This window comes from Mustela nivalis, assembly GCF_964662115.1.
Source record: "Mustela nivalis genome assembly, contig: HAP1_SCAFFOLD_954, whole genome shotgun sequence".
Lineage (NCBI taxonomy): Eukaryota > Metazoa > Chordata > Mammalia > Carnivora > Mustelidae > Mustela > Mustela nivalis.
In genome coordinates, this window is record NW_028135710.1 from 70,691 (window position 1) to 84,828 (window position 14,138).

The window sequence follows — 14,138 nt, forward strand, 5'->3', positions numbered from 1 at the left end:
CGCTTTGCTCTTGTCTATCACCTCCCCTGAAAATCTGTTCCTAAGTGGCTTTTCCCAGCTCCCACCTACCCTTGGCAGTCTATTATCTCCCTGTGGTAAAGCCTGTCACACAGCACCATGGACATGCCCGTTGTCACCCTGAGAAGAGAAAAGGGACAGTGAGGGAACCCCAGCATTTGCAGCCCTAGTTCAGAGCCCCATGCCTGGCTTGCACAAAATGCCAGATCATGAAGACAAACGGAGATCATCCTCTGACTAAAACCAGCTCTTCCTTGCCTACCGCAGGATCTCTATCAATAAAGGGCAGCCAGTTATTATTGCTGTTTGTCTAGGGATTTTTACCCCATATATTTCCCAGGTCTTTACTCTTTTTATAGCACTTTAGTGCAGGCTTCAACCACTTCCTAGTCAGATCAGGTGAAATCATTTTCCTTCCCATACCCTCGATGTATTTCACATCTAGTAATTCTTTTTTTAAAGATCTTATTTACCCATTTGACAGACAGATCACAGGTAGGTAGAGAGGGAGGCAGAGAGAGAGGGGGGAAGCAGGCTCCCCACTGAGCAGAGAGCCCGATGTGGGGCTCCATCCCAGGACCCTGAAATCATGACCTGAGCTGAAGGCAGAGGCCTAAACCACTGAGCCACGCAGGAGACCCCATATCTGGTAATTTTTAATCAAAGTGGATTTGCTGCATCAAATAGTTCCTTCTTCTTCAATAATAAATATATAAATTTATTGATCAAGTCACTCGCATGTCTTAGGAGAATGTCATACCTTTAGTAGCAAACTTGAAATCTTGGCCATTGGTTTTGATTTTTGATTTTTGTTTTGGTTAGATTTGGTTCGGTTTTTGTCATTTTAAAAATCCCTCCAGCCCTTGGCTCTGTCTGACCTGATTGCTTTCAGCTGTTTCTGCAACAAAATCGTCCCGGCAGAGAAAACTCTCATTGTTTACAGTGGCGCCCCCTTCTGAAAACTTTGTTAATAAAAAGCTTTTTTTTTTTTTCGGCTATGAAAAATGTGGAACAACAATGAGGTATTTCAAAGAGGTGAACCACAGATAAATTTCTCTAAGGGTGGGGTGAGGGTTACTCAAAAAGGAACTTGACAAGGCTTTTAAAGATATCGACAATCATTATAACATAATGTGACTGATTGTTACCATGCTCTTAACTGGGCAAACACTTGTTGGCTTCCAAGAAAGACTAACATAGTTGAGATGGTTCTAGCGGCCTTCTAGCACAGGGTCTCATGAGGCAGGGATTCTAGCCACTGGCTGTGCAAGGCATGAGGCCTGTTAGTGATTCTATTTTTTCCTCTGCAGAATGGGTCTTTCTACATTCCAGGTCCTTTCTACCCCAATAAATAATGCGGCAATTCTCTCAGTGAGTTGTACTTTTGGTTTAAGCAGCCAACTGTCTCTTAAAAAGGACTTTTGTTTAAATTCCTTAAAAAAAAGTCTTTTTTAAAAAAAATCTTTTTCTTATTTTTTATTTTTTAATCCCATATGTTAACTCTGATCATGGAACTTTGTCATTATGACCTTCTCGGCTGATTAAAATATTCACCATCAGCACCTACTGCTCTCCTCTCCTGGTGGTCTCTCCGGAAGGGCAATTCTCTAGCTCTTCTAGCAGGAGATGGGCACTTCCCCTCTACCCCTGTTGCCGGACCAGCCTTACCTATCCTGCAGGGTCAGGTCGGCCTGGCCTTTTATCTGTTGTTCTCTTCTGAGTGGTTAGTTTTTCATAGATACTGTGCTTTCCTTTTGTCAGGATTTACCCTGGACTATCAAAACCCTTTTCTTGTGCCAGTGAAGCCTAAGAAACAGTCCTGATGAGAGAACCAGGAACTCGAACAGATCATATTTATCCTGAATGTTCTGTCCAAAATGAAACATACATTTCTGAGGAGCCTCAAGATCTCTGAGAAGGGAAGTTTCACCAACTCTGTCATGTAGGGGCATCAATTCCGATTCTGTGTCATTTGTCCTAGTTTCCCAGCTAGTAATTCTCTACCTCATAAAGCCCAATCTCAACCGTTTCCTCACTCAAAGGCAGTTGCTCTTAGAGTCTTCACATGTCACTTGGGGCCTGCTGGTCGTTGGCTACTGCCCTTGTACCTTGGGTCTAACAGCTGCGCGGCATCAAGATGAGAACGTCTCTTGTTCTAAGACTTAATATAGTTTGGGGCACATGGTAAGCAATAATCACTTTTTTAGTTGATCCAAGTGTTCGAACTTTTCTTAATTATTCTAGTACCACAATTTATAGTTCTAAGATTTTCCCACCCCCCCATTTTAATATCTCTTAAGATGGCACTCACCTTGCACTTGATGACATATCCTAGTTTAACTGACAGCATTTCTCTTTCTTAGTCGAACATAAACTATAGTGCATCTTACCCTTGATGAAAGCTAGGATGCAATTAAATACTCTATTATGGTTACGATTCTGATATTTGAAATCCTCCCGTAGCTCCCTGTGCCCCCACAGTGTAGTACCTCACCTCCACGGCATAGTATACAAACCATCTCTCCCCCAGTGTTAACCCCAGGGCTAAGCCTCCATCCCCAGGTGATGCTGCCAGATCAGCTGTCGGTTATCATGAACTTGCTGTAGTTTCCCGAATGCACTGTGTTGCCTCCTGGCACTTTGAAGCTTGACACACTCATCCTCATTCTTCGCTTTGCACTTGTCTATCACCTCCCCTGAAAATCTGTTCCTAAGTGGCTTTTCCCAGCTCCAACCTACCCTTGGCAGTCTTTTATCTCCCTGTGTTAAAGCCTGTCACACTGCACCATAGACATGCCCGTTGTCCCCCTTAGAAGAGAAAATGGACAGTGAGGGCCCCCCAGCATTTGCAGCTCTAGTGCAGAGCCCCATGCCTGGCTTGCAGGAAATGCCAGATCATGAAGACAAACGGAGATCATTCTCTGACTAAAACCAGCTCTTCTTTGCCTACCACAGGATCTGGATCAATAAAGAGCAGCCAGTTATTATAGCTGTTTTTCTAGGGATATTTCCCCCATATATTTCAGGGGTTTCTGGTTAGCCTCAGAGCGCAATGTTTTTTCTTCTGGAGGGCAGGCAGAGGGCTGCATTATAGTTCTGGAATTGCCAAACTGGAGGGCTTGTGGGCCAGGAGTTGAGGACTGAAGTCTGAGAACACAAGCAACCTTAGGGTCTGGGCAAGGGCATGGCAGGTACGCTCTGCAGATGAAACAAGATCTCGTGCATCTGAAATCAGGTGAGGATCTGAGAAACGCTCAGGTTGGAGTATTTGTCCCTTATGTCCCTCTTCATGAAGAGGTGGTGGATCACGAGGCCATGGAATTTTTCCCACGATGGCAGTTGTGAGATGCTCCAAACCGTAAAGATTCTTCTGCAGGGCGATTGAGACCTGTTGGTTGGCTCCAGGACTTCCCATACGGATCGATTCCGAGTAGGGTTCTAAGGATGGATGGCTGGGAAGCCCGACTCTCATTCCTCTTGTGTCCTAGTGACAAGACATGTTAGATCTGCTGGATCTGGGGGAGAAACTGAGAGGGTTGAGTTGAAATGGACTCTCTTGTGGATTTGTCCTAATGTGGGTTTGTGTCCATGGAGAACTTGGAATGAGGCAGTGGTACAGGGTCCCTGAAGGGTTCTCCTAACCAGAGGCTTTGACTCAGCTCCAACGTGCAAGATTCCCACGTGGAGACGAGATTTCTTCTGATGGGTGCCTCAAGAAACAGCCATATGCTGCTATTGGAATCCAGGCCTCTGAGGAGAGAGGCCTGGACAACAAAGCAATGGATCCGATTAGGATCTAGGGGCCTGCTCACTGCAATTTACCTCTGGGGACATCTGTCCACGGGTCTAAGTGCAGGTAGATGCTCAGCTGGTGTCAGACCGCCCTTGTTTTTCCTGGGCAGTCAACACTATTGGGATGGCCCCGGGCACTTTGGAGGTTTATCACCCTATTTCTAGGTTTGTGGCCAATGGAATGGGCAGAATTCCCAGGTACAGTCCTCAGGTTTGGCTCCAAGAACCTGTGCCTGTAGGTTTTGTGGGCCAGGGCTGTGGGGACAGTTGTCTGAAAACACAAACTCGGCTTAGGTTTCGGGTCGTAGGTATTGCAGGACTGATCTACAGACAGTGAGGAGAACTCTTCACGATATGAAAAAGGGGGCAAGTGTGAGACGCTTGCTCAAGATTTTGTCTCTGGTTATTGTGTCACTGATGGCCGAGGAATGTCCGGGTGGCCTCATGGGCCATGGACGAGTCTTCCTCTCTGGGCATTTGGCCCGATCCGAAGAGTTTGGGGTTATTCTTTGAGATGGGAAGAGTTGGTTTTGTTTTGTTTTTACCTCAGGTGTCCCTCCAAAAGAGAGTTTCCAGAGCAGAGCCCTGGGGAGGGGCGAGGGGACAACCAGAAAGCTGGTTAAAACTTGGGGCCTAGGGGCATGGCAAGCCCATTATGACGTCTAATGGTCCAGCCACTGAGAGGACTTACTAGAGGACAGGACTCACGCTGAGGGTCACAATGCGAGTTTGTGCCCTCTTCGTACTTAAGCATTGGCGGGGCATAATGTGTCAGGGTCAGGGTCAGTGTCAGCGTTTGGGTTAGGGTTTGGGGCAGGCTCACAGTCAGTGTCAGGGTCAGGGTTAGTGGTTACTGTTAGGGTTAGCCCCGCTCCTGGGTCATGGACCCATCCGTTCAGGGTCTCAGGATAAACCCTGTGCAGAAGGGTGTAGACCCTCCACCCGATCCCACGTAACCAGCCTTAAACTGGTGTGTGAACATAACTTGCCCACCAGACATCTAAACCCTCATCAGCCTGATCCTGCTTGGGGCATCTCCTCCCACGATGGCATGGCAAGGTCCTCTTTACACACAGACACACAGACACCCAGAGGCACACACACACACACAGAAACGGGGAAGAGACCTAGGGCTACACCAGTGGATCAGAAGGTGTGGGACTCTCTGACTCTGAGCCCCCTGGTGTCACCTTTTGATTTTATTAGCCAAAGGGTCTGAGGCATTGGGGAAACATGATATGACCTGAAGGGAGGCGACGTGTCTGGCGGGCAAGCTCTCTTCTCCCTGCATTCTCTCGGCTTCAGTACAGCAGAAGAACATGTCGCTTCCTTTAGGATGTGCCTAGAAATGAGCTGGGCAGGGGGTTTTTCTCTGTAATGGGTTGCCTGGATACGTGGGTTCCAATTCCGTTGGGCTCTGTTGTCAGGGAAGTGAGGTCACCACTGCCTGGGGGCTCCTTACCGAACTTCCTGCTGTACCAGAGCTCCCTGAGCCACCGGTGCGCAAGCTGCTCAGGCTCACACTCCACTCAATGCAGTGCCCATCCAGTGACCCCCATTCAGACTCCACCCAGCCCTTGGGAGGCCTGGGTGCAGCTGTTGTCCCCGCTGGAGGCAACAGAGCTGGGTTTAGACTAGGTTAGTGTTAGGGTTAGGGTTAACAAAGACTTAGGGTCAGGGTTAGGTTTAGACGTCGTTGGGGTCAGGGTTAGCTTAAGGCTTAGGGTAGGGGTCAGGGTTAGGGTTAGGTTCATGGTTAGGTTTAGGGTCAGGCTCACAGTAGGGTCAGGGTTAGCGTAACGGTCAGAGTCAGGGTCAGGGTCAGTGTTAGGGTGACAGTTAGGTTTAGGGTCAGGTTCAGGGTCATGGTCAGATTTAGGGTCAGGTTCAAGTTTTGGTTTGGGGGCAAGGTTCATGTCAGGGTTAGGGTTAGGTTTGGGACAGGTTTAGTGTCAGGGTTAGGGTCAGGGTCAGGGTTAGGTTCATGGTTATGGTAAGGTCAGATTTATGTTTAGGATCTGTTTTATGAGTAGGTTCAGAATCAGGGTTAGCTTTAGGGTTACGATTCTGTTCAGGATCTTGGATTGGTTCAGAGTTAGGTGTACATTCAGGGTTAGGGTCAGTGTTAAGGTCAAGGCCAGGGTAAGGTTTAAGTTTAAGGTCTGACATAGGCAAAGTTCAGAGATAGGGTTATGATCAGGGTCAGGTAGAGGGTCAGGATTATTGTTAAAGTGGGGTTAGGGTTAGGGCTAGGTAGGTTGAGGGTTAGGGTTATACCAGGTTAGGGTCAGTGTCAGTGATAATGTTAGGGGTTAGTTTTAGGGTTAGGTTCAGCATTAGGTTTCGGGTCAGGGCCCGTGTTAGTGTCAGGGTCAGGGTTACGTTTAGGGTTAGAGTTAGGGTCAGGCTCACATTCAGTGTCAGGGTTATGGTTAGGGTCAGGGTCAGGGTCACTGTTAGGGTCAGGGTTACGTTTCTGGTGTTTGCCTGGGTCAGGGTCAGGGTGAAGTCTAGGGCCCTTGTCAGGTTTATTGTCAGGATCAGGTATTGTTTTAATGTCCACATTCGGGTCAGCGACAGGGTTATATCGTTGTCAGTGTTAGGCTCATAGTTAGGTTTCGGCTCAGGGCCAGGATCAGGTATAGGGTCAGGGTCTGGTATAGGCAAAGTTCAGAGATAGGGTTATGATCATAGTCAAGTATAGGGTCAAAGTTAAAGTTAAAGTTTAGGGTTAGTGCTAGGGTTAGCGTTTGGTTGACGGTTCGGGTTAGAACTTGTTAGGATCAGGGTCCGTGGTAGGGTTAGGGATACTGTTAGGGTTGGGTTCAGCGATAGGATTCTGGGGAGGGCCCGTGTTAGTGTCAGGGTCAGGGTTGCATTTAGGGTTAGGGTTAGGGTCAGGCTCACAGTCAGGGTCAGGTTTAGTGTTCAGGTCAGGGTCAGGGTCACTGCCAGGGTCAGGGTTAGATTTATGGTCATGGTGTGGTTCAGGGTCAGGGTGAAGTCTTGGGCCAGTGTCAGGTTTACGGTCTGGATCAGGTATTGGTTTAAAGTCCGCATTCAGGTCAGCGACAGGGTTATGTAGTGGTCAGTGTTAGGGTCATGGTTAGGTTTAGGCTCAGGGCCAGTGTCACGTATAGGGTCAGGGTCTGGTATAGGCAAAGTTCAGGGTTAGGGTTATGATCATAGTCAGGTATAGGGTCAGGGTTATTGTTAAAGTTAGGGTTAGTGTTAGGGTTAGCGTTTGGTTGACGTTTAGGGTTAGAGCTTGTTAGGATCAGGGTCTGTGGTAGGGTTAGTGGTTAGTGTTAGGGTTGGGACCAGCGATAGGATTCGGGGGAGGGCCCGTGTTAGTGTCAGGGTCAGGGTTACATTTAGGGTTAGTGTTAGGGTCAGACTCACAGTCAGGGTCAGGTTTAGTGTTCAGGTCAGGGTCGGCGTCACTGTTAGTGTCAGGGTTAGATTTATGGTCATGGTCTGGGTGAGGGTCATGGTGAAGTTTAGCACCAGTGTCAGGTTTAGGGTCAGGTATAGGTATTGGTTTAAAGTCCACATGCGGGTCAGGGACAGGATTGTGTAGTGGTTAGTGTTAGTGTCATGGTTAGGATAAGGGTCAGGGTCAGGGTCAGGGTCAGGTGAAGGTCAGGGCCAGGATCAGGTTTAGGGTCAGGCTTTGGTTTAGGGTCAATGTTCGGTTCAGTGTCACAGTTAGGTTTTGGCGGTAGGGTTTGGGATTGGGGTTAGGGTTAGAGTTAGAAGTAGGATTATGGTTAGGGTTAGGGTTAGACAGCGTAAGGTCAGTGTTAGGGTTTGGTTTAGGGTAGGGGTTAGTGTTCGGTTCAGGGTCACAATGAGGTGAAGGTTCAGGGTCCGTATTAGGGTCATGGTTAGAGTTACCACTAGGTTTAAGGTTACGGTGGGGCTCACAGTCACAGTCAGGGTGATGGTTAGGGTCAGGGTTCGGTCAGCGTCAGGCTTAGGATTAGGGTCAGGGTCAGGGTCATGGTTAGGTATGAGTCATGTTTACGGTAATGTCAGAGTTAGGTTTAGGATCAGGGTCCACATCAGGGTCAGTGTCAGGCTTAGGTTTAGGTTTAGGGTTCAGGTCAGGATCACGGTCAGTGTCAGGGTCAGGATCAGGGTCAGGGCTTGGTTTAGGGTTTGTTGCAGGATCACAGTCAGTGTCAGGGTCAGGGTTAGTGGTTACTGTTCTGTATAGCCCCGCTCCACGGTCATGACCCATTCCTTCAAGGTCTCCGGATAAACACTGGGCAGAAGGGTGTAGACCCTCCACCCGATCCCACTTAACCAGCCTTAAACTGGGGTGTGAACATGACTTGCCCACCAGACATCTAACCCCTCATCAGCCTGATCCTGCTTGGGTCATCTCCACCCATGATGGCATGGCCAGGTCCTCTATACACACAAAGACACAGACACTCAGAGGCGCACACACACACACACACACACACACACACACACACACAAACACACACACACTCACAGTGAGAGAGAGACTGCGAAGAGACCTAGGGCTACACCAGTGGATCAGAAGGTGTGGGACTCTCTGACTCTGAGCCCCCTGGTGTCACCTTTTGTTTTGATTAGCCAAAGGGCCTGAGGCATTGGGGAAACCTGATAGAACCTGCCAGGGAGTGGACGTGTCTGGCGGGCGAGCTCTCTTCTCCCTGCATCCTCTCGGCTTCAGTACAGCAGAAGAACATGTCGCTGCCTTTAGCATGTGCCTAGAAATGAGCTGGGCATGGGGGTTTCTCTGTAATGGGGTGCCTGGATACATGGGTTCCAATTCCGTTGGGCTCTGTCGTCAGGGAAGTGACGCCTGGGGCCTCCTTACCAAACTTCCTACTGCACCAGAGCTCCCTGAGCCGCCGGTCCCCAAGCTGCTCAAGGCTCACACTCCATTCAATGTAGTGCCCATCCAGTGATCCCCATACAACCTCCCCCCAGCCCCTGGGAGGCATGGGTGCAGCTTTTGTCCCAGCTGGAAGGAACAGAGCTGGGTTTAGACCAGGTTAGTGTTAGGGTTAGTGTTAAGAAAGACTTATGGTCAGGGTTAGGGTTAGACTTCGTTGGGGCCACGGTTAGCATAAGGCTTAGGGTAGGGGTCAGGGATAGGGTTAGGTTCATGGTTAGGTTTAGGGTCAGGCTCACAGTAGGGTCAGGGTTAGGGTTACGGTCAGAGTCAGGGTCAGGGTCTCTGTTAGAGTGACAGTTAGGTTTAGGGTCAGGTTCACGGTCATGGTCAGATTTAGGGTCAGGTTCAAGTTTTGGTTTGGGGGTAAGGTTCATGTCAGGGTCAGGGTTAGGTTTGGGACAGGTTTAGTGTCAGGGTTAGGGTCAGGGTCAAGGTTAGCTTCATGGTTATGGTAAGGTCAGCTTTATGTTTAGGTTCTGATTTATGAGTAGGTTCAGGATCAGGGTTAGCTTTAGGGTTACGATTCTGTTCAGGATCACGGACTGGGTCAGAGGTTTATAGTCAGGGTTATGGTCATTGTTAAGGTCAATGCCAGGATCAGGTTTAAGGTTAAGTTCTGACATAGGCAAAGTTCAGAGTTAGGCGTATGATCAGGGTCAGGGATAGGATCAGAATTATTGTTATAGTGGGGTTAGGGGTAGGGTTAGAGGTAGGTTGAGGGTTAGGGTTCAAACAGGTTAAGGTCAGTGTCAGGGACAATGTTAGGGGTTAATTTTAGGGTTAGGCTCAGTGTTAGGTTACCGTGTTAGTGTCTGGTTCAGGGTTACATTTAGGGTTAGAGTTAGGCCAGGCTCACATTCAGTGTCAGGGTTAGTGTTATGGTCAGGGTCAGGGTCACTGTTAAGGTCAGGGTTAGGTTTGTGGTCTTTGCATGGGTCATGGTCAGGGTGAAATCTGGGCCCTTGTCAGGTTTACGGTAAGGATCAGGTATTGGTTTAAAGTCCACATTCGTGTCAGGGACAGGGTTATATATTGGTCTGTGTTAGGGTCATGGTTAGGTTTATGGTCAGGGCCAGGGTCAGGTTTAGGGTCAGGGTCTGGTATAGGCAAAGTTCAGGGTTAGGGTTATGGTCAGAGTCAGGTATAGGGTCAGGGTTATTGTTAAAGTTTTGGTTAGTGTTAGGGCTAGCGTTAGGTTGATGGTTAGGGTTAGAACTTGTTGGGGTCAGGGTCCGTGGTAGGGTTAGGGGTTAGTGTTAGGGTTATGTTCAGGGATAGGATTCGGGGGAGGGCCCGTGTTAGTGTCAGGGTCAGGGTTACATTTAAATTTAGAGTTAGTGTCAGGCTCATAATCAAGGTCAGGTTTTGTGTTCAGGTTGGGGTCAGGGTCACTGTTAGGGTCAGGATTACGTTGATGATCATGGTCTGGGTCAGGGTCATGGTGAAGTTTAGCGCCAGTGTCAGGTTTAGGGACAGGTTCAGGTATTGGTTTAAAGTCCACATTCAGGTCTGGGACAGGGTTATGTAGTGGTCAGTGTTAGTGTCATGGTTAGGATTAGGGTCAGGGTCAGGTGAAGGTCAGGGCCAGGGTCAGGTTTAGGGTCAGGCTTTGGTTTAGGGTCAATGTTCGGTTCAGTGTCACAGTTAGGATTTGAGAGGTAGGGTTTGGGATTTGGGTTAGGGTTAGAGTTAGAAGTAGGGTTATGGTTAGGGTTAGGGTTAGGGTTAGACAATGTAAGGTCAGGGTTAGGGTTTGGTTTAGGGTAGGGGTTAGTGTTAGGGTCAGGGTCAGCGTTAGGTTTAGGTTCAGGGTCCATATTAATGTCATGATTAGTGTTATCTTTAGGTTTAGGGTTAGGGTCAGGCTCACAGTCACGGTCAGGGTTAGGTTAGGGTCAGGGTTAGGTTAGCGTCAGGAATAGGATTAGGGTCAGGGTCAGGGTCATGGTTAGGTATGAGTCATGGTTACGGTAATGTCAGAGTTAGGTTAGGTTCAGGGTCCACATCAGCGTCAGTGTCAGGTTTAGGTTTAGGTTTACAGTTCAGGTCAGTATCACAGTCAGGGTCAGTCAGGGCATGGTCGGGTCAGGGCTTGGGTTAGGGTTTCGGGCAGGCTCACAGTCAGTGTCAGGGTCAGGGTTAGTGGTTACTGTTAGGGTTAGCCCCGCTCCTTGGTCATGGACCCATCCCTTCAGGGTCTCAGGATAAACCCTGGGCAGAAGGGTGTAGACCCTACACCCTATCCCTCTTAACCAGACTAAACTGGGGTGTGAACATGACTTGCCCACCAGACACCTAAACCCTCATCAGCCTGATCCTTCTTGGGGCATCTCCACTCATGATGGCATGGTCGGGTCCTCTTTTACACACAGACACACAGACACCCAGAGGCACACACGCACACACACACACACACACACACAGACGGGGAGACGACCTAGGGCTACACCCGTGTTGATCAGAAGGTGTGGGACTCTCTGACTCTGAGCCCCCTGGTGTCACCTTTTGAGTTTATTAGCCAAAGGGCCTGAGGCGTTGGGGAAACCTGATATGACCTGCCAGGGAGTGGACGTGTCTGGCGGGTGAGCTCTCTTCTCCCTGCATCCTCTCGGCTTCAGTACAGCAGAAGAACATGTCGCTTCCTTTAGGATGTGTCTAGAAATGAGCTGGGCAGGGGTGTTTTCTCTGTAATGGGTTGCCTGGATACGTGGGTTCCAATTCCGTTGGGCTCTGTCATCAGGGAATTGAGGTCTCCACTGCCTGGGGGCCTCTTATGAACTTCCTGCTGCACCAGAGCTCCCTGAGCCCCCGATCCCCAAGCTGCTCAAGACTCACACTCCACTCAATGCAGTGCCCATCCAGTGACCCCCATACAGCCTCTCCCAAGCCCTGGGAGGCCTGGCTGCAGCTGTTGTCCCAGCTGGAGGGAAAAGAGCTGGGTTTAGACTAGGTTAGTGTTAGGGTTAGGGTTAAGAAAGACTTAGGGTCAGGGTTAGGGTTAGACGTCATTGGGGCCAGGGTTGGTGTAAGGCTTAGGGAAGGTTTCAGGGTTAGGTTTAGGTTCATGGTTAGGTTTAGGGTCAGGCTCACAGTAGGGTCAGGGTTAGCGTTACGGTCTGAGTCATGGTCAGGGTCAGTGTTAGGGTGATGTTAAGGTTTAGGGTCAGGTTCAGGGTCATGGTCAGATTTAGGGTCAGGTTCAAGTTTAGGTTTCAGGGCAAGGTTCATGTCAGGGTCAGGGTTAGGTTTGGGACAGGTTTAGTGTCAGGGTTAGGGTCCGTGTCTTGGTTAGGTTCATGGTTATGGTAAGGTCAGCTTTATGTTTAGATTCTGTTTTATGTGTAGGTTCAGGATCAGGGTTAGCTTTTGGGTTACGATTCTGTTCAGGATTATGGATTGGGTCAGAGTTAGGTTTATAGTCAGGGTTAGGGTCAGTTTTAAGGTCAAGGCCAGGGTCAGGTTTAAGGTTAAGGTCTGACATAGGCAAAGTTCAGAGATAGGGTTATGATCAGGGTCAGGGAGAGGGTCAGGATTATTGTTATAGTGGGGTTAGGGGTAGGGTTAGAGGTAGGTGTATGGTTAGTGTTAGACCGGGTTAGGATCAGTGTTAGGGATAATGTTATGGGTTAGTTTTAGGGTTAGGTTCAGCGTTAGGTTTCCGGACAGGGCCCGTGTTAGTGTCAGGGTCAGGGTTACGTTTAGGGTTAGAGTTAGGTCAGGCTTACATTCAGTGTCAGGGTTAGTGTTAGGGTCAGGGTTAGGTTTCTGGTCTTGCCTGGGTCAGGGTCAGGGTGAAGATTAGGGCCAGTGTCAGGTTTATTTTCAGGATCAGGTATTGGTCTAAAGTCCACATTCGGGTCAGGGACATGGTTATGTAGTGGTCAGGGCCAGGGTCAGGTTTAGGGTCAGGGTCTGGTATAGGCAAAGTTCAGGGTTATGGTTATGTTTTTAGTCAGGTATAGGGTCATGGTTATTGTTAAAGTTTAGGGTTAGTGTTAGGGTTAGAGGTAGTTTGAGGGTTAGGGTTAGACCTGGTTAGGGTCAGGGTCTAAGGTAGGGTTAGGGGTTAGTGCTAGGGTTCGGTTCAGCGATAGGATTCGGGAGAGGGCCCGTGTTATTGTTAGGATCAGGGTTATGTTTAGGGTTACAGTAAGGGTCAGGCTCACAGTCAGGTTCTGGTTTAGTGTTCAGGTTTGGGTCGGGGTCACTGTTAGGGTCAGGGTTAGGTTGATGGTCATGGTCTGGGTCTGGGTCAGGGTGAAGTTAGGGCCAGTGTCAGGTTTAGCATCAGGATAAGGTATTGGTTTAAAGTCAACATTTGGGTCAGGGACAGGGTTATGTAGTGGTCACAGTTAAGGTCATGGTTAGGATTGGGGTCAGGGTCAGGGTCAGGTGAAGGTCAGGGCCTGGGTTAGGTTTAGGTTCAGGCTTTGTTTTATGTTCGGTTCAGGTTCACAGTTAGGTTTAGGGGAAAATTTTGGAATGGGGTTAGTGTTAGAGTTAGAAGTAGTGTTATCATGAGGGTTAGGGTTAGACAGCATAAGGTCAGGGTGAGGGTTTGGTTTAGGGTAGGGGTTAGTGTTAGGTTCAGGGTCAGCGTTCGTTTTAAGTTCAGGGTCCGTATTATGGTCAGGGTTCGGGTTACCTTTAGGGTTAGGATTAGGGTCAGGCACACAGTCACAGTCAGGGTTATGGTTAGGGTCAGTGTTAGGTCAGCATCAGTGTTAGGATTAGGGTCAGGGTCAGGGTAACAGTTAGGGATGAGTCATAGCTAGGTTATCTTAGAGTTAGGTTTAGGTCCAGGGTCCAGATCAGGGTCAGCGTCAGGCTTAGCTTTAGGTTTAGGGTTCAGATCGGGATCACGGTCATGGTTAGGGTCAGGTTCAGGGTCAGGGCTCGGGTTAGGGTTGGGGGCAGACTCACAGTCAGTGTCAGGGTCAGGGTTAGTGGTTACTGTTAGGGTTAGCCCCGCTCCTGGGTCATGGACCCATCCCTTCAGGGTCTCAGTATAAACCCTGGGCAGAAGGGTGTAGACCCTACACCCGATCCCGCTTAACCAGCCTTAAACTGGGGTGTGAACATGACTTGCCGACCAGACATCTAACCCCCCATCAGCTTTATTATGCTTGGGGCATCTCTACCCACGATGGCATGGCCAGGTCCTCTTTACACACAGACACAGAAACGCAGAGGTGCACACAAACACACACACACACACACACAGAGATGGGGAGGAGACCTAGGGCTACACCCGTCTATCAGAAGGTATGGGACTCTCTGGCTCTGAGCCCCCTGGTGTCACCTTTTGATTTTATTAGACAAAGGGCCTGAGGTGTTGGGGAAACCTGATATGACCTGCCAGGGAGGGGACGTGTCCGGCGGGCGAGCTCTC